At 38.3% G+C, this 25,294-nt stretch overlaps 1 protein-coding gene across 5 annotated transcripts in view; it reads left to right on the top strand.

Moving 5' to 3' along the window:
- Nucleotides 1-25,294, top strand: part of LOC103030484 (ras-related protein Rab-26) — a 148,010-nt gene that overhangs the window by 13,039 nt on the left and 109,677 nt on the right. The window lies entirely within an intron of this gene.

The raw sequence follows: 25,294 nt of genomic DNA, 5'->3' as shown, positions 1-25,294 counted from the left end.
TGCTTATCATAAGGATATATGGAATTATATTTATATTAGTGGTGTCTAAAATTAAAATACTAGTATATACTTGTATGTTTGAGGGGAGATAAAGCCGTAACGTGGGTGCGCTGGAATAAAGAATTCATGATAAATTGTCAAGAGGATACTTTTTTTTACTTTATTATAAACATCTCAGCTTGTTTGTAAGAATTATATATAAAAGAGTGTTTTTATACCTGTAGTTGTGAAAGTTTCTATGGTCCGGATCAGTTGATGAGTTTGTTTATTTGAAAAGTTTCTCCCTTTGTTTGGTTTGGTTTCACACAGGTATAAACCTGAACTCACCAAAATGCAAACGCACCAATAAACCACACAAGCACATCGTCTCCTCTGATTGGTCAGAGCTGTATGGTGCGGAAGCAATAAAAAGTGAATATAGTGAGAAGATTCTGTGTTCCAGTGTGTATATTTGTATATCTGTGCAGTGTGAAACTGTTTTAACACAGAACGCTTTTAAACACAGTGTTTTTAATAGCATGTGCAGCGCAGATTTGAGCAGTGAATGCAGCGCATACTGTGCTCAGTGTGTAAACAGCATGGAGCAGCAGAGACAGTGTTTGTTCATAGCAATATATAATCTGTCTGATATACCAAATTAAACTGCGCCTAATTAGCAGATTAGCTCAATTAAAATGATTTTTTTATAGCTGTTTTGGATCGAGAACAGATCATGTTCTTACAACAAGAAAACCACTCCAGGAAAAAAAAATCTGCGTGTTGGGTGGGGGTGGGGCAAATTACGTCAGAAGATGGGTTCATTAATGGGGTAATTAATGGGGTTAAAAAAAAAATAATGCGTTACTGATTCTAAATCACACGCGTTAACGCTTTAACATTTGACATATATATATATATATATATATATATATATATATATATATATATATATATATAGTTGGCACCAAGATAGGGCTCCACACATTTTCTCTAGCCCTAGGTAGAGTGAGGTAGAGGGAGGTAGAGGGAGGTAAAGTGAGATAGCATGTGTTAGAGCAAGGTAGAGTAAGATAGTGGGAGGTAGAGGGGAGTAGAATGGCTTAGAGTAAGGTAGAGTGAGGCAGAGCAAGGTAGAGTGAGGCACAGTGAGGTAGAGTAAGGCAAAATAGGGTGTTGTAGTGTGAGGTACAATGAGGTAGACTGAAGGTAGAGTGAGGCAGAAAAAGATAGAGCGAGGTAGAGTGGAATACAGTGAGTTAAACTGAGGCAGAGCTAGGTAAAGTGAGGTAGCGTAAGATAGTAGATTGAGGCAGAGCAAGGTAGTATAGGTTAGCGGGAGGTAGAGTGAGGCACAGTGAGGATAGGCCGTGGTAGAGCGAGGTAAAATGAGGCAGATTGAAGGTAAAGCGAGGTAGAATGAGCTACAGTGATGTAGAGCAAGGAAGAGTGGGATACAGTGAGGTAGAGTGAGGTAGAATGAGGTAGAGTAAGATAGAATGAGGCAGACTATAGGTAGAATGAGGAAGAGTGGGATACAGTGAGGTAGAGTGAGGTAGAATGAGGTAGAGTAAGATGAGTGAGATAGAATGAGGCAGACTATAGGTAGAATGAGGTAGAGTGGGATACAGTGAGGTAGAGATAGGCAGAGTATGATGCGGTAGAGTGTGGTAGTGTGAGGCAGATAAAATAGTTGGGTAGGGAGGTACAGCGAGGTAAATCAAGGTAAAGTGAGGTAGAGTGAGGCAGGGAAAGATAGAATGAGGTAGTAGGATGTAGAGTGAGGCACAGTGTAAATAGGGTGTGGTAAAACGAGGTAAAGTATTTTTCCACATTAAATCTTAGAAGCTTAAATTAAATTATTTTGTTCCACATCAGTATCAGGATCTCCAGCAGTGTTTTTACTCATCTCAGTTTTTGTGCGTATCTTTCTCCTCTACTTCTCTGAATAAAATCCTGTAATAAGGGTAATGCAGCTGAAAGTGAAGAGCTCTCACATGTGGAAGTGATGTTAGAGGATGAAAGCTGGTCTGAAACGTATTTTATTGCAGGTCTTTAATGAGTAGGTCAGTCTTTTCATCTCTGAAACTATTACCAGTTTCCTACTGCGGCGTCTCAGCCCCCCGTCTGCTGGGGCTCGGCGTCCAGGAGGTTATTACAGGTTTTAGTGAGATGATTCCTCATGCTTTTAAAGCCTCCGGGCTAAAAGCTATTGATTCTTAAATTAGTGCGACACACATTCGGGTTACGGATTCCCTCGATAACAGGTGGGTCTGCTCTACTGGATTTTAGATTTCTTCAATTAATAAGAGTCAGACGCTACACTGAGCATTAGGGGTATGATAAAATATTAGTATTGCGATATATTCTATCGTTTGTGATACATTATCGATATGTGCCGTCAAATAAGGAAAAAGTTAAAGTTACTGCTTCATTACTCCACATGATGGCGCTATAATTCAATAAATAGGGTTAATAAACCTGCGATTAAACCTTAGTTATTGTGCTTAAAGGGGCCATTAAACTCCACCCTCAGCCCTCACCCTCAGAAAAATGCTAAAAAAAATTGAAGGTGTAGTTTGGAAGGGGCACTGGGTGATGTATGGGTTTAGAGGTGGGGCAGGGCCGAGAGCTGATTGACTAATTTGCATATTGTCCATTGACGCCTATAGCACATTTGATCCTGAGAGGGCGCTGCAGAGGCGGAAATTATCACAATAAAAGCGTTTTTTTTTTTTAAGGTTAGGAAATGTATTTAACATTTTAAGCAGGACTGTTATGTTTTATTACTTCAAAGTAACACATTTCAGCTATTAATGAAAAAAATATATAAATATTTTTAGGGTTTAGTGGCTCTTTAAGTAGTTTTTTTTTAGCATTGCTTCTTTAATTTAGTGAAGGTTTTTTTTTTTTTTTCATTTTTAGTGATTTATTAGTACTTTGTAGTGATTATTTCCAACTCAAACATCAGTAACATTTTAGAATAAGGGTACATTAATTAACAGTACTTATGGAAAAATGTCTTAACTAATTATCAATTAAGACATTATTAGTTAAAACATTACTAATCATATGTAGTCATCAGTTTTTGAACTGATGGCTCAATTCATTATGATTTAAAACATTTCAAACAAAGCATTTAAATTTAGTAATATTTAAAAATGTCTTAACTATTGTCAATTCTTAATAATTAGTTAATATATTAGATATTATTAAACCATTTAGCAATGTTTAAATCTCAGGAGATTAACCTCCAGCGCTTGTTTAACTTTAAAAGAAAGGTTTTTTTTTTTTAAGAATTACAGTTTTGTTTACTTAACGGCTTCCCCCACCTGCTGAATTAGAAGGAAAACATGGCGACACCCTTGTTCCTTACTAGTGTCACATAATGCACCTTATAATCTGGTGTGACTTATAGTGCAAAAAATACTAGTGAACTATAAAACATATGTATTTATGTTTCTGCTATAATGTGTTAATGTTGTCCAGAATATAATTCTGCATTATCATGCATGTGTGATGGGTTCACTGGAAGCTTGATTGGCGAGTGGGTTGAAGTGGTTTTCCCGCTTGTTTCAGTCTCCAGCAGCAGTAGAGAAGTGTAGAACTGTGTGTTGGAGTGTTTAATAATTGTAATTATTGGGTATATATTGTGCATTTGCTTCAGTTTTACATTATGAAGCTCAAGGTTCTGCTTGTGTTCTGTGTGTATCACAGTGTTTAGCTTTTCACTGCATTGGGTAATCCTCTCTGCATAAAAGCGAGGGATGAGTGTATCGCTCAGACAAAGGGTAAAGAATAAAAGGAGTGAATTTACTGATATATTCTGTCTGTTAACTGTTAGAAATGCATGTTTTTGTGTGGTGTGGTAAAATACACACTCATATTCTGCAAATATTCTATTATATCTATTGATAGGGAAACACTATAGAAACTAAACTTGTATATATCTTAGAATAGTCAGTGTACAGCTTGTATAGGAGTATAGATTCACTGTCCTTGAATAATATACTTACTTTATTTATATTGCACCTTTAAAATACATTTTTAAATTGCATTTAAAATTAAGAAAAAAACCTGACAAAAAAGTAAATAGCATAACATACAGTGCAGATAGAGGCACAAAACGTATATATAAAAAAATCTTAATAATATAAACATTTATTAAAATATAACAAAAAATATAACTTTAGCAACATAACAACATAACCAAATTCCATCAATATAACACAAATGCAAAAAAAAAATGTTTTGTTGGTATGCATATAAGAAATGCATCGCAAAGTGCTCTTATATAGATGACGAAACAGCAAAAATAAAATTTAAACAAACAAAAGATCTGAACAAATTATAGGTCATACAATATAAACCTGAAATGAATAGTTTAAAAGTAAGTGATTAAAAATAGATAAAAAATATTAAAAAGCAGATTTATATGAAAAAAAAAACAGTTGATGGAAGGTTAAAAATAATAATAAACACGAATAAAGTACAGATTAATATGAAAATAGGAGCTAAAGCTAATGCTAAAGCTAATTGAAGCTAATGTTCGTAAGTTTTGGGATTTGGGGGATTTAGTGCCTCTCTGGTGAGAATGGGTAATTGCACCGAGAATCAAGAATCATTTTAAACGGGCGGGTGTGATGCGGTCTCCTTTTAGAAAGGATGAATCCGATTCCAGGTTATGTTCAGACAGAGAGATTAAGAGAGAGAGAGAGAGAGAGAGAGAGAGCTCAGTCAGAAGCTTCACTCCTTCGTTTCTTTGGTTTTACTATGAGTGAATGGAGGAGCTACTGAGCTCTGAGTTTCCTCTTCTGAAGTCTCCATTGCTCCACCAGCCGCTCGCGTTCAGTAAAACTGAGCCGGATCCTCTTTTAGAGGCTGTACGTGTGACGTAAGTACGTAAAGATGTGTGACGTGGCCAGAAGAAGAAGAACTCATGCAAAAAGCGACCGACACCCCAGTTTTTAGAATTAATATGTTAGCAGGGCTTAGCAGGGATGATGGTTCAGCACACTGGTACCATTAAATACAATATTTGATCCATATTCTTCTCCACTGAGAAATACTTCTGCTTTCAGTTTAGAAACAAACTGTAATAGAAAATGTGTTTCTAAGCTTTGCCGTGTATAAACAGGGCGATGGAGTGGACGATGGAGTGGATGGTGGTGTGGGAGTGTGTGTGGGTGGGTGGGGGTTTGTGAGGAGTGTGTAGGTGTGTGATGGAGCGACTCTGTGAGCAGAAGGCTAGTAGCCTTGAAGTGAATTGAGTGAATTGAGTGAGTGGAGTAAAAATAAGCGTGTATAGTCCTGGGTATGAATCTGTGTTATACAGGAAACACTGCAGAGGGAATTTGGGTGATTTTCATAAGAACAACAATTTATTCACTGCTTTGATGTTGTGAGGCTCGTCTAATTAATTATGCAGCCTGAGCTTCTGTATAAAAATAAACACAGCGTTTCATTACTGAACCTGAAATACATCCTCACTACAACTACTGGAGTGGGATTAGTTTCATCAGCTTTATTAACCCCCTTCTACCTCACTCTACCTCACTCTACCTCACACTACCTCACACCACCACTTCTATCTCACTTTACCTCTCTCTACTTCTCACTTAATCTCACTTTACTTCTCACTTTATCTCACTCTACACCTCCCTCAAGATCACTCTACCTCACTCTACCTCACTCTACCGTACTCTAACACTTTTATCTCACTTTACCTCTCTCTACTTCAGTTTACCTCACTCTACTTCTCACTTTATCTCACTCTACACCTCCCTCAAGATCACTCTACCTCACTCTACCTTCCTCTACCACTTTTATCTCACTTTACCTCTCTCTACTTCAGTTTACCTCACTCTACTTCTCACTTTATCCCACTTTACACCTCCCTCAAGCTCACTCTACCTCACACTATCTCACTTTATCTTACTTTACTTCACTCTACCTCACTCTATTTCACTCTACTCCACTCTACACCTCCCTCTAGCTCACTCTGTCTCATTCTACCTCACACTACCACTTCTGCTTCACTCTAGCTCACTCTGCACCTTCCTCAAGATCGCTTTACTTCACTCTACCTTACTATACACCTATCTCTGGCTCACTCTGCCTCACTATACCTCGCACTACCACTCCTACTTCACTCTACCCCACTCTACACCTCCCTTAAGCTCGCTTTACTTCACTCTACCATGTCTATCTCACTCCACCCCACTATACACCTCCCTCTAGCTCACTTTGCCTCACTCTATCTCACATTACCACTTCTGCCTCACTCTACCTCACTCTACCCCACTATACACCTCCCACTAGCTCACTCTGCCTCATGCTACTGCACACTACCGATTCTACCTCCGTCTACCTTAATATACTTCACTCTACCCCACTCTACACCTTACTCTAGCTCACTCTGCCTCACTCTACCTCACATTACCATGTCTGCCTCACTTTACCTCACTCTACCCCACTCTACACATCACTCTAGCTCACTCTGCCTCACACTACTTCACACTACCAATTCTACCTCCCTCTACCTTAATCTACTTCACTCTACCCCACTGTACACCTCACTCAAGCTCACTCTACCTCATTCTACCTCACACTACCACTTTTACCTCACTCTACCTCACTTTATCTTACTCTACCTCACTATACACTTCCCTCTGCCTCATTCTACCTCAAACGTCCACTTCTTCCTCACTTTACCTCACTCTACCTCAGTTTACCTTATCTACTTCACTCTACCTCACTCTACAACTCCCTCTCAAGCTCACTCTTCCTCTCTGTTCCTCACTCTACCTTTCTCTGATTCACATAACCTGACATTACCACTTCTACCTCACTCTGCCTAACTTTGCTTCTCTCTACCTCACACTGCCTCACTCTACATCACTCTACACCTCCTCCAAGCTCACTCTGCCTCATTGTACCTTACTGTACTATGCTGTACCCACTTTAACACACTTTACCTCACTGTACCACACTACCACCCTCTATCTCACTTTACTGTGCTATACCCCACTATACCTCACTCTACCTCACTCTACCTCACTATACCTCACTCTATCTTGCTCTACAGGTGAAAATAAATATAAAAGTAAACAACAATGCAATAGTTTGAATATTTGATAGCTCTAAATGGTGAAATAAAGGTGTTACTATTTTAGCACATTTACTTATAAATTTTCTATGTCTGATTTATAATTATTTTGCATTTTAAATTTAAATTAATAGTACTATTAAAATGCTGAGTATTTTTATTTTTATATGTGAGAGGTTCGGGGCGGCACGGTGGCGCAGTGGGTAGCACTTCCGCCTCACAGCAAGACGGCCTGGGTTCGATTCCCGGCTGGGGCGACCCGGGTCTTCCTGTGTGGAGTTTGCACGTTCTCCCTGTGTCTGCGTGGGTTTCCTCCGGGTTCTCCGGTTTCCTCCCACAGTCCAAAGACGGCACGTTCAGGCTAATTGGAACTTGATTGAAATTGCCCCTTAGGTGTGAGTGTGTGAGTGAATGTGTCTGTTTGTCTGTCCGTGTCTGTCTGCCCTGCGATGGATTGGCGGCCTGTCCAGGGTGTATCCTGCCTTCCGCCCGATGCCTGCTGGGATAGGCTCCAGCCCCCCCCGCGACCCTTCACGGATTAAGCGGTTGACAATGAGATGAGATGAGATGAGATGTGAGAGGTTCAGGACTGGTTGGACTGGGTAGTTTAGAGTCACAGTGTGGTGATGATGATAAGTGTGCAGAATCGGGCCGGCTGCTCTGAGCGTGCCCGGCTTCACAATATCACTCCCGCTGTTCAATCACCAGCAGCTGGGGGTAGTGGAGTAGTGAGCTGGTAGCGTGACGGGCGCGGTCCTGCACTGGCAACCCGCTCCAATTTCCTTCCACAACCCCCCCCCAACACCCCCCACCACCCCCCTTTACTCCAAACATCTCTCAGACCTTTCCCAGTCTCTCATCACTGCATGTGCTTTTCCCTCGCTGGAGCAGAGTCAAGGTCATCACCATGCCAATAATGCCCCGACCGTGGGCAGCGGCTCTACCCAGCACTGTGCTGCTGTAGATTACCATGCGTCCACTCTCTCTTCTGATTGGCTGAAGGGGCATCTAATGCAAATCATACATACTGGAAATTGTTGTTCTTAAATTTTTGAAGCACAATGGTAATTTCTTACTTTGAATTTCAAATGTTTAAAGAGGAAATCTCTACCTCACTCTACGTCACTCTACCCTACTACACCTTAGTATACCACACTGTACCCTGATATACTTCCTATAATTTACCTCACTCTACCTCACTGTACTAACATTACCTCAGTATACCTTACTCCACCTCACTCTACCTCACTATACCTTATTCTACCTCACTGTACAATGCTATACCTCACTATACCTCACTATACCTTACTGTACCCTGCTACACCTTACATTACCTCAGTATACCTTACTCTACCTCATTATACTTCAGTCTACCTCATTTTACCTCACTGTACCCTAATATACCTCACTGTACCGTACTCTTCCTCACACTACCACACTCTATACTGTACTGTACCCTGCAATACCTCACTGTACTCTGCAATACCTCACTGTACCTCGCTATTCCTCACTGTATCCTGCTATACTCCAGTATATTTTACTCTTCCCCACACTACCACACTCTACCTTACTGTACCTTAATATGCCTCACAGTACCCTGCTATACTCCCTATACTTTACCTCACAGTACCCTACTATACCTCATTTTACCTGGCTATACCCTCACTATACTTTATTCTACCTCACTGTATCCTACTTTACCTCACTATACTTTACCTCACTCTACCTAGCTGTACCTTAATATACACCACTATACCTAACTCTTCCTCACCTTTACCTCACTGTACCTTAATATACCACACTGTACCATGCTATACTCCCTATACTTTACCTCACCTTTACCTCACTTTACCCTTATATACCACACTGTACCCTGCTACACCTCACTATATTTTACCTTACTCTACCTAGCTGTACCCTAATATACCTCACAGTACCCAACTATACCTCACTTTACCCGGCTATACCTCACTATACTTTATTCTACCACACTGTACCCTGCTATACCTCACTATACTTTACCTCACTCTACCTAGCTGTACCCTAATATACATCACTATACCTAACTGTTCCTCACCTTTACCTAACTGTACTCTAATATACCACACTGTACCCAGCTATACTCCTCATACTTTACCTCACCTTTACCTCACTGTACCCTGCTATACTCCACTATACGTTACTCTTTCTCACACTACCACACTCTATTATGTACTGTACCCTTCAATACCTCACTGTACTCTGCAATACCTCGCTATTCCTCACTGTATACTGCGATACTCCACTATACCTTCATTTTTCTCACACTACCACACTGTACCCTGCTATACTCCCTATACTTTACCTCACCTTTACCTCACTGTACCCTTCTATACCTCACTATACCAAAACACTACTAGACTCTACATCACTGTACCCTTTTGTACTTTATACTACCTTACTCTACTACAAACTTTTGCAGTATTTAATCATCATCTTTTCTTGGCTACACTGATAATAAATAAAAAAACACCTTATTAAAATCAGTTTTGTGCTGTTTTCAGTTGTATGATGAGGATTGTGTGGAGTTTCTATATCCGGTCTCTGGATGTCAGGAGATGATGGATGTTCAGCACTTTCCTCGACAGCCTGACGTGGTTCCAGCGTGTGCCGTTCCCACAGCCTGTAATTAACTTTTTTTATGAACTTGTTATCCAACTGGTCACGTGACCAGTGTCTCTGGAGCTCTCTGGAGGATGGGGTGGCGGGAGATGGGTGCCACTGTCGTATTCACAACTCCTGTTTCTCAGGCAACCGGCTTTCTTCTCTCACAGCGTCTCTCATATCTCACATCCATATACAGCCGTGGCCGAAAGTGTTGGCACCCCTTTTCAGATTATTATTGCCCTTATCACATGCTGTGTTGTATACATGTTTATTTTAAATAACCTTCAACAAGCTTCTTACACCTCTCACCTGGAGTTCTGGACCACTCCTCTTCTGTAATCTACTCCAGGTCTCTTATATTTAAAGGGTGCTTTTTCCAACAGTAATTTAGGAATTAGATCTAAATTTGATCTTTCCTGGTCACTTCAGAAATCTTCAATACCTTATTTCCATCAATTTCTGGGTTTTTATTGAAGTATGTTTGCTAAATACCTTTGCATTATACTAGAGATGCATTGACACCATTTATTTCCAACTGAGTACCAGGACATGTATTTTTGTATCCGCCCAAACTGATATTAATACTTGGGCGATTTTTGGACATTTGAACATTTTAACCAAAAGAATGTGGATGAATGTATTTGTATTCCAACATTTAGCCAAATGTTTCTGGACTCCAACATTTAGTCAAATGTTCTGGGACTCCAACATTTAGTCAAATGTTCTGGGACTCCAACATTTAGCCAAATGTTTGGGACTCCAACATTTAGGCAATTGTGTTTTGGACACAGCTCTGTTAGCCAAATGTATTTGTATTTCAACATTTAGCCAAATGTTTTTGGACTCCAACATTTAGACAAATGTTTTGGAACTCCAATATTTAACCATATGTTTTTTTGGACACAACTCTATTAGACAAATGCATTTGTATTCCAACATTTAGCCAAATGTTTTTTTGGCACAATTCTGTTACCCATATGTATTTGCATTCCAACATTTAGCCAAATGTTTTTTGGACACAAGTCTGTTAGCCAAATGTATTTGTATTTCAACATTTAGCCCAATGTTTTGGGACTCCAACATTTAGGCAATTGTGTTTTGACACACCCCTTTAGCCAAATGTATTTGTATTTCAACATTTAGCCAAATGTTTTTTTGGCACAATTCTGTTACCCATATGTATTTGCATTCCAACATTTGGCCAAATGTTTTTTTAGGCACAGCTTAGAGCCAAATGTGTTTGTATCGCAACATTTAGCCAAAAGTTTCGGCATTTAACCCAAAATGTATTTGTATTCCAACATTTAGCCCAATGTTTTGGGACTCCAACATTTAGTCAAATGTTTTGGGACTCCAACATTTAGCCAAATGTTTGGGACTCCAACATTTAGGCAATTATGTTTTGGACACAGCTCTGTTAGCCAAATGTATTTGTATTTCAACATTTAGCCAAATGTTTTTGGACTCCAACATTTAGACAAATGTTTTGGAACTCCAATATTTAACCATATGTTTTTTTGGACACAACTCTATTAGACAAATGCATTTGTATTCCAACATTTAGCCAAATGTTTTTTTGGCACAATTCTGTTACCCATATGTATTTGCATTCCAACATTTAGCCAAATGTTTTTTGGACACAAGTCTGTTAGCCAAATGTATTTGTATTTCAACATTTAGCCCAATGTTTTGGGACTCCAACATTTAGGCAATTGTGTTTTGACACACCCCTTTAGCCAAATGTATTTGTATTTCAACATTTAGCCAAATGTTTTTGGACTCCAACATTTAGCCAAATGTTTTGGTACTTCAACATTTAGCCAGATGTTTTGCATTCCAACATTTAGCTAAATGTTTTGGGGTTCCAACATTTAGCCAAATGTTTTGGGGCTCCAACATTTAGCCAAATGTTTTGGGGCTCCAACATTTAGCCAAATGTTTTGCATTCCAACATTTAGCCAAATGTTTCGCAACTTCAGCATTTATCCGAATGTTTTGGGACTCCAACATTTAGCCAAATGTTTTGCAACTTCCACATTTAGCCAAATGTTTTGGGACTCCAACATTAAACCATGTGTTTTTTTGGACACAACTCTGTTAGCCAAATGTATTTGCATTCCAACATATAGCCAGATGTTTTGGGACTCCAAAATTTAGCCAGATGTTTTTTTAGGCACAGCTTAGAGAAAAATGTGCATCTCAACATTTAGCCAAGAGTTTTGGCATCCAACACAAAAGCTTGTGGACAAATTCTGTATTTGCCAAATGTATTTGTATTTTACCATTTAGCCAAATGTTTTTGGAAAGAACTCTTTTAGCCAAATGTTTTGCAACTCCAACATTTAGCCAAATGTTTTGGGACTCCAACATTTAGGCAGATGTTGTTGATCACAGCTCTATTAGTCAAATCTATTTGTATTCCACTATTTAGCCAAATGTTTTGAACACAACTCTGTTAGCCAATTGTATTTGCAGTCCAACATTTAGCCAAACGTTTTGAGGCTCCAACAGCATTAGTATATCTGCATCCCTACATTCTACCATTCAGTTCATACATTTAAGATCATTTATTAATTTAACTGAATAGTGTTAAGACACTTAACCTACATCTGGTGGACATTTTTTTCAAATGTATTTGTATTCCACCATGTAGACAAATGTTTTTGGATTCCAACATTTAACTAAATGTTGTTGGACACAGCTCTATTAGTCAAATCTATTTGTATTCCAACATTTAGCCAAAGGTTTTGAGGTTTCAAAACTTGAAAGTTTTTGGACACAATGTATTTGCATTTTAACATTGAGCCAAATGTTTTCAGACAAAATGGATACAGTTACAACATCTGTATCACAGTTGTGATACAATAACTGCTGAGCAATAACTGTACTTTCAGTTTTAGCAGGAACTGTACTGTAGTTTTATCTAAATGAATAAAAGAATAAAAAGCAGTGGAATATATCTGCAGTGACAGGAACAGTAATAGAGTTCGCTTCACTGCAGCGTACAGCGAGTGCTGCCGTCGTTTTATATAAAAAAGATTGTCCATCCTCGTCTATTCTTCTTTTCATCTGAGTTTTTTGTATTTTTGAGTGTTTCTGGAAGGCATTGTGTTTCTGTCTCGCTGAATGACGACATCTCTCTTCATTCTCTCTTTATTTTTTTTTTTCTCAGAATAAAGGAAGCGTATTCTTATAGGCAGTGGAGTACGCTCCAGATCGCCATGACAACCGCGGCCAATGACAGAAATGGATGTGTTTGTGAGGCTAGAAAAAAAAACAATAAATAAATAAATAAATAAAAACATTCATCCCTTTGTACATCCAAGAGAAACTGAGAGAGAGAGAGTGGAGCAATTATTGTGATTGTGTTTTATAGGTCCGATCAGAATGAGTGACCAATTTAACAATATTTAATACACAAGAAAAAAGACAATTATTTGTATTTGCATTCCAACATTTAGCCAGATGTTTTAGGAATCCAACATTTAGCCGAATGTTTTAGGACTCCAACATTTAGCCGAATGTTTTAGGACTCCAACATTTAGCCAAATGTTTTAGGACTCCAACATTTAGCCAAATGTTTTAGGACTCCAACATTTAGCCAAATGTTTTAGGACTCCAAAATTTAGCCAAAAGTTTTAGGACTCCAACATTTAGCCAAATGTTTTAGGACTCCAACATTTAGCCAAATGTTTTAGGACTCCAACATTTAGCCAAATGTTTTAGGACTCCAACATTTAGCCAAATGTTTTAGGACTCCCAACATTTAGCCAGATGTTTTAGGACTCCAACAATTAGCCAAATATTTTGGACACAACTCTGAGTCAAATTTATTTGCATTCCACTATTTAGCTAAATGTTGTTAAACTTAGACTTGTAAATCGGGAAGAAAATGGCATAAAAAAATAGAAAAAAAGAGATTCTTTTTGGCATTGGCTGTGGTGAAAAATGTCTGATTTCTGCAGCATAAACCACAGTAACAGGAAATTTAATAAGGCATATTTAACTTAAATACAAGGTAAAATATTTACTGCTTTTTTATGTTGCAATTCTTCCTCATAGGGAACCCAAGTGATGAAGTGTTTCAGGTGTATTTTGTATATTTGCTTTCTGGAGTATGTTTGGGGTCATTGTCCTGCTGCAAGACCCATGACGTAGGACACAAAACTGTATTGTCAGTGGTTGAAAAATGGCTCATACAATGGCTCAAACCTATTCTTATGTTGAAGTGTTTCAGGTGTATTTTGTTTAATTCTTCCTGCAAACAATTTACTCTTAAGGTTTCTTCTTTTACAGCATTTATCGTATCTCATTCATATACAGACATGACCGAAACTGTTGGCACTTTTTCCAAAAATGATCAAATTTCACCCTGAAATTTGTTGCAATTAGACATGTTTTGTTATATAATATTTTTTGTCCTTTGTTTGTATTGGAACAACACAAAAACAGAGAAAAAGAAGTCAAAATGTACATTATTTTATTAAAAACTCCCAAAAGTTTTGGCACCCTTGACTTAATACTTGGTTGCATACTCTTTGCAAAAAGAACAATTGAAATCAGTCCTTTTCTATAACCATCAACGCGTTTTTTACACCTTAAACTGGAACTAAATTGCTTGTATAGACGTTGATCAGATAAAATATAACATTTTGGGTTCATACTGTCTTCAATCAAACAAAAGAAACTTATATACTGTATATATATGAAGCACAATACATCTAACTACTCCATTTCTGATCATATCCTCCGGGATCTGATACTCTCTGCTGCTGCTGGATTAGGTTTGGGAGTGAGGGATGAGCTGGAAATGGATAGAAAAGTGTAAGAACTAGACGGACTGATATATAGAGGGATCCAGGCCGTCATGGAGTCCTGCTGCTCCGCTCCTCTCCTCCCTCAAACCCAATTAAGAGCTTCTCTGTTGAGTCTGTTTCGGCGTCTTGAACTCTCGAGTGTCACAGAGAGAATCTGCTTTTTTCTCCTTCGTTTTCTGGAGCTTTTTACCCTCAGAGATCAGCAATCTGTTACTCAGGCTTCACGCTAACTTTCACAATAATCAGACTGAGCTGTGCCCTTCCCGAGACGACCTTCACCCCTCGTGATGAAGACTCACTCTACTTCATTCTACCTCACTCTACTTCATTCTACTTCATTCTACCTCACTCTACCTCATTCTACCTCACTCTACCTCATTCTACCTCACTCTACTTCATTCTACCTCACTCTACTTCATTTTACCTCATTCTACCTCACTCTACTTCATTCTACCTCACTCTACTTCATTCTACCTCACTCTACCTCACTCTACTTCATTCTACCTCACTCTACTTCATTCTACTTCATTCTACCTCACTCTACCTCATTCTACCTCACTCTACCTCATTCTACCTCACTCTACTTCATTCTACCTCACTCTACTTCATTTTACCTCATTCTACCTCACTCTACTTCATTCTACCTCACTCTACTTCATTCTACCTCATTCTACCTCACTCTACTTCATTCTACCTCACTCTACTTCATTCTACCTCACTCTACCTCACTCTAGTTCATTCTACCTCACTCTACTTCATTCTACCTCACTCTACTTCATTCTACCTCACTCTACCTCATTCTACCTCACTCTACTTCATTCTACCTCACTCTACTTCATTCTACTTCATTCTACCTCACTCTACTTCATTCTACCTCACTCTACCTCATTCTACCTCACTCTACTTCATTCTACCTCATTCTACCTCACTCTACTTCATTCTACCTCACTCTACTTCATTCTACTTCATTCTACCTCACTCTACCTCATTCTACCTCACTCTACTTCATTATACCTCACTCTACTTCATTCTACCTCACTCTACTTCATTCTACCTCACTCTACCTCACTTTACCTCATTCTACCTCACTCTACCTCACTCTACCTCATTCTACCTCACTCTACCTCATTCTACCTCACTCTACCTCATTCTACCTCACTCTACTTCATTCTACCTCACTCTACTTCATTCTACTTCATTCTACCTCACTCTACTTCATTCTACCTCACTCTACTTCATTCTACCTCACTCTACCTCATTCTACCTCACTCTACTTCATTCTACCTCACTCTACCTCATTCTACCTCACTCTACTTCATTCTACCTCACTCTACTTCATTCTACCTCACTCTACTTCATTCTACCTCACTCTAGTTCATTCTACCTCACTCTACTTCATTCTACCTCACTCTACCTCATTCTACCTCACTCTACTTCATTCTACCTCACTCTACTTCATTCTACCTCACTCTACCTCATTCTACCTCACTCTACTTCATTCTACCTCACTCTACTTCATTCTACCTCACTCTACCTCACTCTACTTCACTCTACCTCATTCTACCTCACTCTACTTCATTCTACCTCACTCTACCTCATTCTACCTCACTCTACTTCATTCTACCTCACTTTACCTCATTCTACCTCACTCTACTTCATTCTACCTCACTCTACTTCATTCTACCTCACTCTACTTCATTCTACTTCATTCTACCTCATTCTACCTCACTCTACTTCATTCTACCTCACTCTACTTCATTCTACCTCACTCTACCTCATTCTACCTCACTCTACTTCATTCTACCTCATTCTACCTCACTCTACCTCATTCTACCTCACTCTACCTCACTCTACCTCATTCTACCTCACTCTACTTCATTCTACCTCACTCTACTTCATTCTACCTCACTCTACCTCATTCCACCTCACTCTACTTCATTCTACCTCACTCTACCTCATTCTACCTCACTCTACTTCATTCTACCTCACTTTACCTCATTCTACCTCACTCTACTTCATTCTACATCACTCTACTTCATTCTACCTCACTCTACCTCATTCTACCTCACTCTACTTCATTCTACCTCACTTTACCTCATTCTACCTCACTCTACTTCATTCTACATCACTCTACTTCATTCTACATCACTCTACTTCATTCTACCTCACTCTACCTCATTCTACCTCACTCTACTTCATTCTACCTCACTCTACCTCATTCTACCTCACTCTACTTCATTCTACCTCACTCTACTTCATTCTACCTCACTCTGCCTCATTCTACCTCACTCTACTTCATTCTACCTCACTCTACCTCATTCTACTTCATTCTACCTCACTTTACCTCATTCTACCTCACGCTACTTCATTCTACCTCACTCTACTTCATTCTACCTCATTCTACCTCACTCTACCTCATTCTACCTCACTCTACTTCATTCTACCTCACTCTACCTCATTCTACCTCACTCTACTTCATTCTACCTCACTCTACTTCATTCTACCTCACTCTACCTCATTCTACCTCACTCTACTTCATTCTACCTCACTCTACTTCATTCTACCTTGCTATACCTTACAATAGCTCACTTGACGTTACTCTACCTCACGATAACTCTACCACACTCTAGCTTGCTGTACTTTACTCTACCTTGCTCTACCTCAAATTAACTCTAGATTACTCTACCTCACTCTAACTCATTCTACCTCACTCAACCTCACTTTACCTCCCTCTAATCCATTCTGCCTCACTCTACTTCACTTAACCTTGCTCTACCAAACTCTAACTCACATTAACTCTCCCTATACCTCACTCTACCTCTCTCTACCTCACTCTACATTACAATAACTCTACCTACTCTACTTAACTCTATCTAAACTGCTATACCTCGCTCTAGACCTCCAGTCTAGTCATCACGTCACGTGAGCACAGTATACAGTGTAAAGAGCTCCCTCTGTTGCTGTGTGCGGGTAATGCAGTATAAGTTAGGCTGTTATTCTCTGTATTACTGCAGCTCTTTGAATGTCTTAATTGTAAAAAACAGGCCTGTAACGATAACAGAATTTTCAGGACGATATATTGTCCCAGAAATTATTGCGATAAACGATAATATTGTTATTTCAAAGCACCACTATAGAAAATGCTTTTTCCTGCTAACTGAAAAATATATACACTTAAGCTTGTATTTTAATAATAACAACTCTTGATAACAACCTGATAGTGGCTGATAATGTGTGTAATAATGAGTATTTTTGAAACACTGGGCTTATTTATTTGTGGGGCCGCGTCTTAGCATAGCAACATAGCATTTCTGCACTGTGCCTCTATGGGATCCACGGCTGTCAGTGGTGTTTAATCACATCAAATTTGGTTTGTATTTGGCTTGTAAGCGCTGCATCGTTGCTAGGTTACCTGTATGTGGTGGAGTAATACATGGAGAGCTTCAGTTACTGTGCATTACCAGCTACTAATGTCACTCATTAAACGCCTCTCAGCCAATCACATTGCATGGTGGAACTACCTGTGGTATGATATAACATTTTGGGTTCATACTGTCTTCAGTCAAACAGAAGAAACTTATATACTGTATATATGAAGCACAATACATCTAACCACTATAGAAAAAGCTTTTTTCCTGCTTTCTGGGCTCCCAAATATGTTTTAAGACAACGTGCCGCACTAATAATATACTAGCATAATAATATTACTATTACACCATTTTACAGTTAAGCTAAATTTATATTATTAAGAGCAGACATTGGGCTCCCAATATAAAAATGTTTTAGTATCGTAAATAACAAAATCAAATAAAGTTCTGAAAAACTGCACTAAATATTAAACAGACCATTACTCAAAAAATAAAGTAACAACAAATAGATTAAAGTAACATTAACATTAATTATTTTTTAAAAACTCTGAACACATGGTCACTTACAGATTCCCTTTTCTGATCATATATGTTTAATATGCTGTAAAACACACATTAGCTTAGTCCGTATGATTGAAGACACACAGATAGCTCAGCAGGCCTGAGCTCCTGCTATAAATGTATTTTTTAATGTAACAGTCAGACAAATTCTGAGCAAAAAACAGCAGCATGTTTACCGTAAGGGCAGGATCTCTCTGGGGGCTGGATGGTTGTGATTTAAATAAGATCTCAGGTTAGTAGTATTGCCAGCTTTTGTTTCCACTGTTGTGAAACCTTGTAAACATACCGGCTGATTCGCGCTGATGGTTCTCCTCATTTGGCTTAAAGCCAAAATACTCCCAAAGTACTCCCAAAATACTCCCAAAATACTCTCAAAATACTCTCAAAATACTCCCGCACCGGAGCCGTCAAATGCGGCTTTAAAACTTCCTCTAAAGCTGTTTAGTTTTGAGAAAGTCCAATTAGCCTCGAAACGTTCGCTAGCTAACGCGCGGCTGTTAGCGACTTCGGCAAAATTATTGCGATAAAAAAAAAAATATCGTACGATAAGTCGATAACATAGTTATCGCGACAGGCCTGGTAAAAACCTGTATCACTACAATGGTTAAAATGCCGAGTGCATATTCATCCTGCAGCTCTAAATGGAATGCAACATTAATAGACTACTGTTTTAAACTTGCTAAAGCTTTCTGTTAGCTTAACTTTCAGTCAAAATGAAATGCAGAGCATCCTAATCCCTCTGTTCCTCACCTCTCGAGTGATTATATCCAATAAAAATAATAAAAAGCATCGAATAACCGAAGCTTTAGTTAAACTACACGCACTGATTTATAGGTGTGCACAGTTGACCAGTGTTGCGATGTTCTTGTGTGTGAAAATAAACCAAACCAGCTCTGAATCAGTCCTATATGTGGACACAGGCATTCAGGACGTGTGTAAAAACACCCTGAGAGGATCTGAGCTGTAGAAGATAAAGGTATAGAGTGGAGGGTCAAGGCCTTATTCCCCCTCAGAAAGCCGGTCCTGATCCACAGCATGAAGACGCCCTGCAGAGACGCCACCATCACCTCCACAGCAGGGTGATTCACACTCCGCCGATAATGTCCTGACCACATGATGTCCTCACAGACTGAAGAGCACTCCAGTGTCTCTGACTCACAGCTTTTACATAATGTGCTGCTCTTTAAACACACACAGATTTACAGATGGAAAACTCATCCTGCTCCCTGAACACATGCTGAACATGCTGAGACACTCAGGTCAACACAGGAGTGCAGGTTACTGTTGTGGGAAACACACCGACAAGCCAGTGGCTATGCCCTGTCCCAAGATTTTTGGCATGTCCCTTGAAATTCGACTTCGTGACCTCATTTATAATTTAGCTGAGCATTACACAGAAGAAATGAATGTAATATTTAGAAATATAGCAAGGAAAATTAAAACAATACAAAATAATACAAGATGAATACACAAAAAAAACTAATAATAATAAAAAAATAAATAACTAAAAAAAGAGAAAGATTAAATGATAAAAAACACACACACACACACATATATATATATATATATATATATATATATATATATATATATATATATCTTGGTACTACTTTATAATAACTGTCTCTAATAACTGTGTAGTTACACATCAACAATCCATGTAATAACAGTGTAACAACTGGTGAAATGTGCATTGTTACAGATGAATTGGAGTTATGTAATTCATGTTATGTAATTTTACATGGGTTAAAATTAGCTAAATCTAACTTGTACATAATACAATAAACATTCAAATATATAAATGAACTAACAAAAATAAAAGCAATAATAATAATAAAAATAGTAATTACAATAAAAAAAGATAAAAAGCAAAAATACAAAACTATTAATAATATAATAACTATAAGAATAAGAATAATAAAACATAAATAAAATGAGAATAAAATAAGGAATCAAAATAAAAAAAAGTAAATAATAAAACTAAAATAAGAACTAAAATAAAAGTTAAGAATAAATAAGATGAAGTAAAACAGGAACAGGCTGTCTGAAGGTGGTTAGATATTAATAGTTTAAAATGATTGAGTGAAACCAGTGAGCTGAGATTTAGAGTGTCCTGTAGTACATAAATAAACCAAAATAAACCAAACCAGAATCAGAATCAGTCCTATATGTGGACGCAGGCATAATTAGAGTTATGTAATTTTACATGTGTAAAATGGTCATTTAGACCAGTGGTTCCCAACCTATGGGTCGCGACCCAACCTATGGGTCGCCAAAGATCCACGATGGGTTGCGAAGCCCTCTTGATTTTAAGGGGTTTAATTTTAATACTATATATAGTCTAGGGTAAGCACCGCGCTGCGCTGCGCTCTCTCTGTCTCTCTGTCTCTCTCTCTCTCTCCGGCAGCGCGGAGCTGAATTCAGTGCGAGGCTGAATATAATAATATAATAATATAAAACTCAGTTTAGTTAAATAAATGAAAATGAGTGAGGGCCTGTAAAGTTAATCAATTATTGTCCAATATTTGGACAGGTTGAGGTTTTGGTGAGCTGTTTTACTGATTTGAAACTGAAACTGATATTATTCTTTTTTTTTTTGTTTGTTTTTATTTTATATAAATTATTTTTTATTCAGTTTAAATAGTTGTATTATTTTATTGATCTAATTATTTTTTTCTTCATAAGATAAATTTTTCCTTTTTTACGTGTTTATTTTATTCATCTATAGTAAATGTCAGTTTTTATTTGTCATTTCTAACCCCTCCCCCCCACCCCAACCCAATTATACACTTACATCTTTTACATTTGGGGGGGGGGGGGGGGGGGGTGTATGTTGGGTCACCAAAGCTTACAATGGTAAAAATATGGGTCCCTGAAGAAAAAGGTTGGGAACCACTGATTTAGTCATTATTTTGTCCATCTTCCAATATTGAAATCTGAATTATAATATTCAGTACTCAAAAACAATTACAGCACTAATTACACATTACACAAAATTGATGCTGACACTTAATATAATTACACTCGCAATTACTTAACATGTGCAACTGTAATTAATCTGTAACAGTGCGTACTTCACCAGTATTTACACTGTTATTACTATATATGGATTGTTAATGTGTAACTATACAGTTATTAGACACTTACTATATTTTATATAATATGTTACCTCATATTATAAAAGAAATACAGCATTGAAGTTAAGTAGATTAGCATTAATCAAAATAAATGTAAATAATAAGTAAATTATAATAATACAGCTGAGTGAAGGTGCTTAAAAATTAATAGTTTAAAATAACTGGACTTGATTTTATCAATCTACAGGCAAGCTGTCAACCATGCAGCTTGATTTAATGTGTGTCACTGTGTCTTTGCTATCGTAACGACAGGAAAAGTACACCTTGTGTGACTCGAAACACGTAAAAGGCATGTACTAACTGTCTTAATTAAACATTTTAAAAAGATCATTTGCAGTCAACCAGTGAAGCTCACTCACAAGATAACTCCTCACAACCTATACAGATTTGGGAGTTCCATAGCCATCTTTTAAGGTAACACTTCACATGATCAGTTTACATACTGCTTTTTCCATGATATTTGGTATTGCAGTGTATATTACAATCTCAGATTAGAGCTGTGAAATATATTTGGCCCAGATGTTATTCTTAATTTTACAAGAGTGGCAAAAATATTGATCTGTTAAATCCGTTAAGAACCCATATACAACTCCGGAAAAAAAAAAGTTTCTGAATTAGTTTCTTTGATTTTGCTATTTATAGGTTTATGTTTGAGTAAAATGAAAATTGTAGTTTTATTCTATAAACTACAGACAACATTTCTCCCAAATTCCTAATAAAAATATTCTCATTTAGAGCATTTATTTACAGAAAATGAACTCAAACAAAGGAAGTGACTCAAATAATGCAAAGGAAACAAGTTCATATTCATAAAAAATCACTTTTAAGAGTTCAGAAATCAATATTTGGTGGAATAACCCTGGTTTTTAATCACAGTTTTTTTTTTTTCATGCATCTTGGCATCATGTTCTTCTCCTCCACCAGTCTTACACACTGCTTTTGGATAGCTTTATGCTGCTTTACTCCTTGTGCAAAAATTCAAGCAGTTCAGTTTGGTAGTTTGATGGCTTGTGATCATCCATCTTCCTCTTAATTATATTCCAGAGGTTTTCAATTTGGTAAAATCAAAGAAACTCATTATTTTTAAATGCTCTCTTATTTATTTTTCAGAGCTGTTGTGCTGTAGCTCCGAGCTCGAGCTGAGTGTTCCTGCAGGTGGAGAGAGTGGAGATCTTAGCTCTGGAGCTCAGTATTGATCCAGGTCTGGTCTGGTTTCTCTGTACAAGAGTTTAATGCCTCCTGCCTGTACTGGACTCTCAGGCCCCAGGCTGTTTCTGAGCTCTCAGAGGGAGCTGATGTGGGTTCTGGCAGGTTTGACAGTCAGTCTTGCGAAAATCCCTGTTTCACAGTGGAAGACCACGCTGCGGTGGGGATGGAGGGGATTTAACTCAAACCTGGAGTCGACCTGGAGCACTATTATAGTGATCTCTAGATGGATTTAGGGTGTGTGGGTGTGAGTTTGGCATAGTGAGGACACAAAAATATGCATTGCACAGCTAGAAATGCATAAAATGCATTTCCCTCCTATAATATTTGGGGTCAATTTGACCCTAGTTAGAATAATACATAAGAAATCTCAATATTTTACACATACACATATACTGAAACACCTGTCATCATTTTAGTGTGGGATTTTTGGTTTCATGGCTAAATCGGAGCAGCCTGGTGTTCAATCTTCATTAATTGCACATTGCACCAGTAAGAGCAGAGTGTGAAGGTTCAATTATCAGGGTAAGAGCACAGTTCTGCTCTAAATATTACAATGCACACAACATTATGGGGGACATAACAGAGTTCAAAAGAGGACAAATTGTTGGTGCACGTCTTGCTGGAGCATCTGTGACCAAGACAGCAAGTCTTTGTGATGCATCAAGAGCCACGGTATCCAGGGTAATGTCAGCATTAGGGGTGGGCGATATGGCCCTAAAATAATATCAAGATATTTCATGGTATTTTCGCGAGAACGATACTCTTGTACCAAAATGAATATAAATTTTTCTTATTGCACGTGATATGATATGACACACCCTTAACTGAGATTTGAAAAAATACCAGAAATTACTCAGATTTGTAACAGAAGTTCAAAAACATTAATCCAGAATGTCAAGGTACTAATAATGCGTTCTACATATCTCCATATATCCAGGATTAAAGTAAAATAAATTATACTGGACAGATATAATCTGTCTCTAGTAGATACAAAATTGGAAAGGAGAGCAGTGTGATTAAATCTTTTGCTGAAAACAGCATAAAAGTAGTACCCTGATGTGATAATTGGGGGTGGGTGATATGGCACGATATTTCAGGGTATTATATTGGTCATGTATGGAAAATTCTTGGCAGTATTATCGCATACGATAAGATATGGCACACCCCTATTCAGCATACCACCAAGAAGAACCAACCTGTCAGGAATACCCGGGCAGGGTGACGAGGAAAGCGGACACAAGTGCAGGTAGGGTGAAAATAAATAATAATTTAATAAATAAATAACAAGACAACAAGGAACAACAAATCAAAGAACCTAAACTAAACCAACTAGAGATAATAAGTAAACAAACAGGGAATATATACAAGGAATAAACTAGGAATCAACACAAGCAGGGTATATACAGGGAGCTAGGGAACAAGAAATAAAACAAGAAACTAGAAATAAACAAGGAAATAAACTATAAACGAGAAAACAAGAAATAAACAAGAAACAAGGAACCAAGGCTAAGAGAGAACAAGGAAACACTGAGAAAAGCTATTAAACACTGAGAGAGACAAACGACAGGTGAAGGTGCAAAGACCGACGGAGACAAAGTGGCAGAGGAGGGCTATTTAACAAACAGGAAACACACTAGAATTAGAAACACCTGGGGAAGGGGCGGAGCAACAAATGAGAAACAGGTGGAAAAGTACTGAGACGGGAGACACAGGGGAGCACAGGTCACGTGGGGAAGACACACAGACACGATACGAGACCAGGATGTGACACGACCACATCCAACGGGATTAACTGTGGACGCTGTAAGAGGAAGCTGTCTGAAAGGGATGTTCGGGTGCTAACCCGGATTGTATTCAAAAAACATAAAACCACGGCTGATCAAATCACGCAGAATTCAATGTGCACCTCAACTCTCCTGTTTCCAGGTGTTTTAGTTTCACCTGTATGTACAGCAGGTACGATAAGTTGGGAATGTAATTGTCGTGACAGGCCTATAATTTTCAGGTGTATTTCTGTCAGTTCTAATTGATGTTAACTGATGTAATAGCCTGTGGCTGATGTTTTAAAGGTGCAGATATGCCTCAGGTTGGCAGCAGGGTTGGCATGTTGAGTTTAAATGCTGTAAATGTCAGATTTACAGCTTTGCCATCCCACTCGCCCATCACCATCACTCCAGTCTGAGTCAGCGGCTCGGTGTACCCTGCAGCCGCCCTCTCTGTGGTTACCGTGACCTGTCTTTATCCTCTCCACTCTTCTCTGTGGAGGACGGATCATGGGCTGAAGCAGTGGGCTGTGAGGAGACGACAGGATCGGTGGTGTAGTCGCGGCGCGGTCGGTGGCATTGACTTGACCTTAGCACATTTTGATCATGTTTGTGCTGAGAGGACTGACTGAATGAGTGAACGGATGGATGAGTGGATGGATGGATAGATAGATGTGTTGATGGATGGATGGGTGGGGGGACAGATAGA

Source organism: Astyanax mexicanus, chromosome 19 (genome assembly GCF_023375975.1).
Source record: "Astyanax mexicanus isolate ESR-SI-001 chromosome 19, AstMex3_surface, whole genome shotgun sequence".
Classification (NCBI taxonomy): Eukaryota; Metazoa; Chordata; class Actinopteri; order Characiformes; family Acestrorhamphidae; genus Astyanax; species Astyanax mexicanus.
The sequence above is the reverse complement of the archived record's forward strand: the minus strand, read 5'-3'. Positions and strand labels throughout refer to the sequence as shown.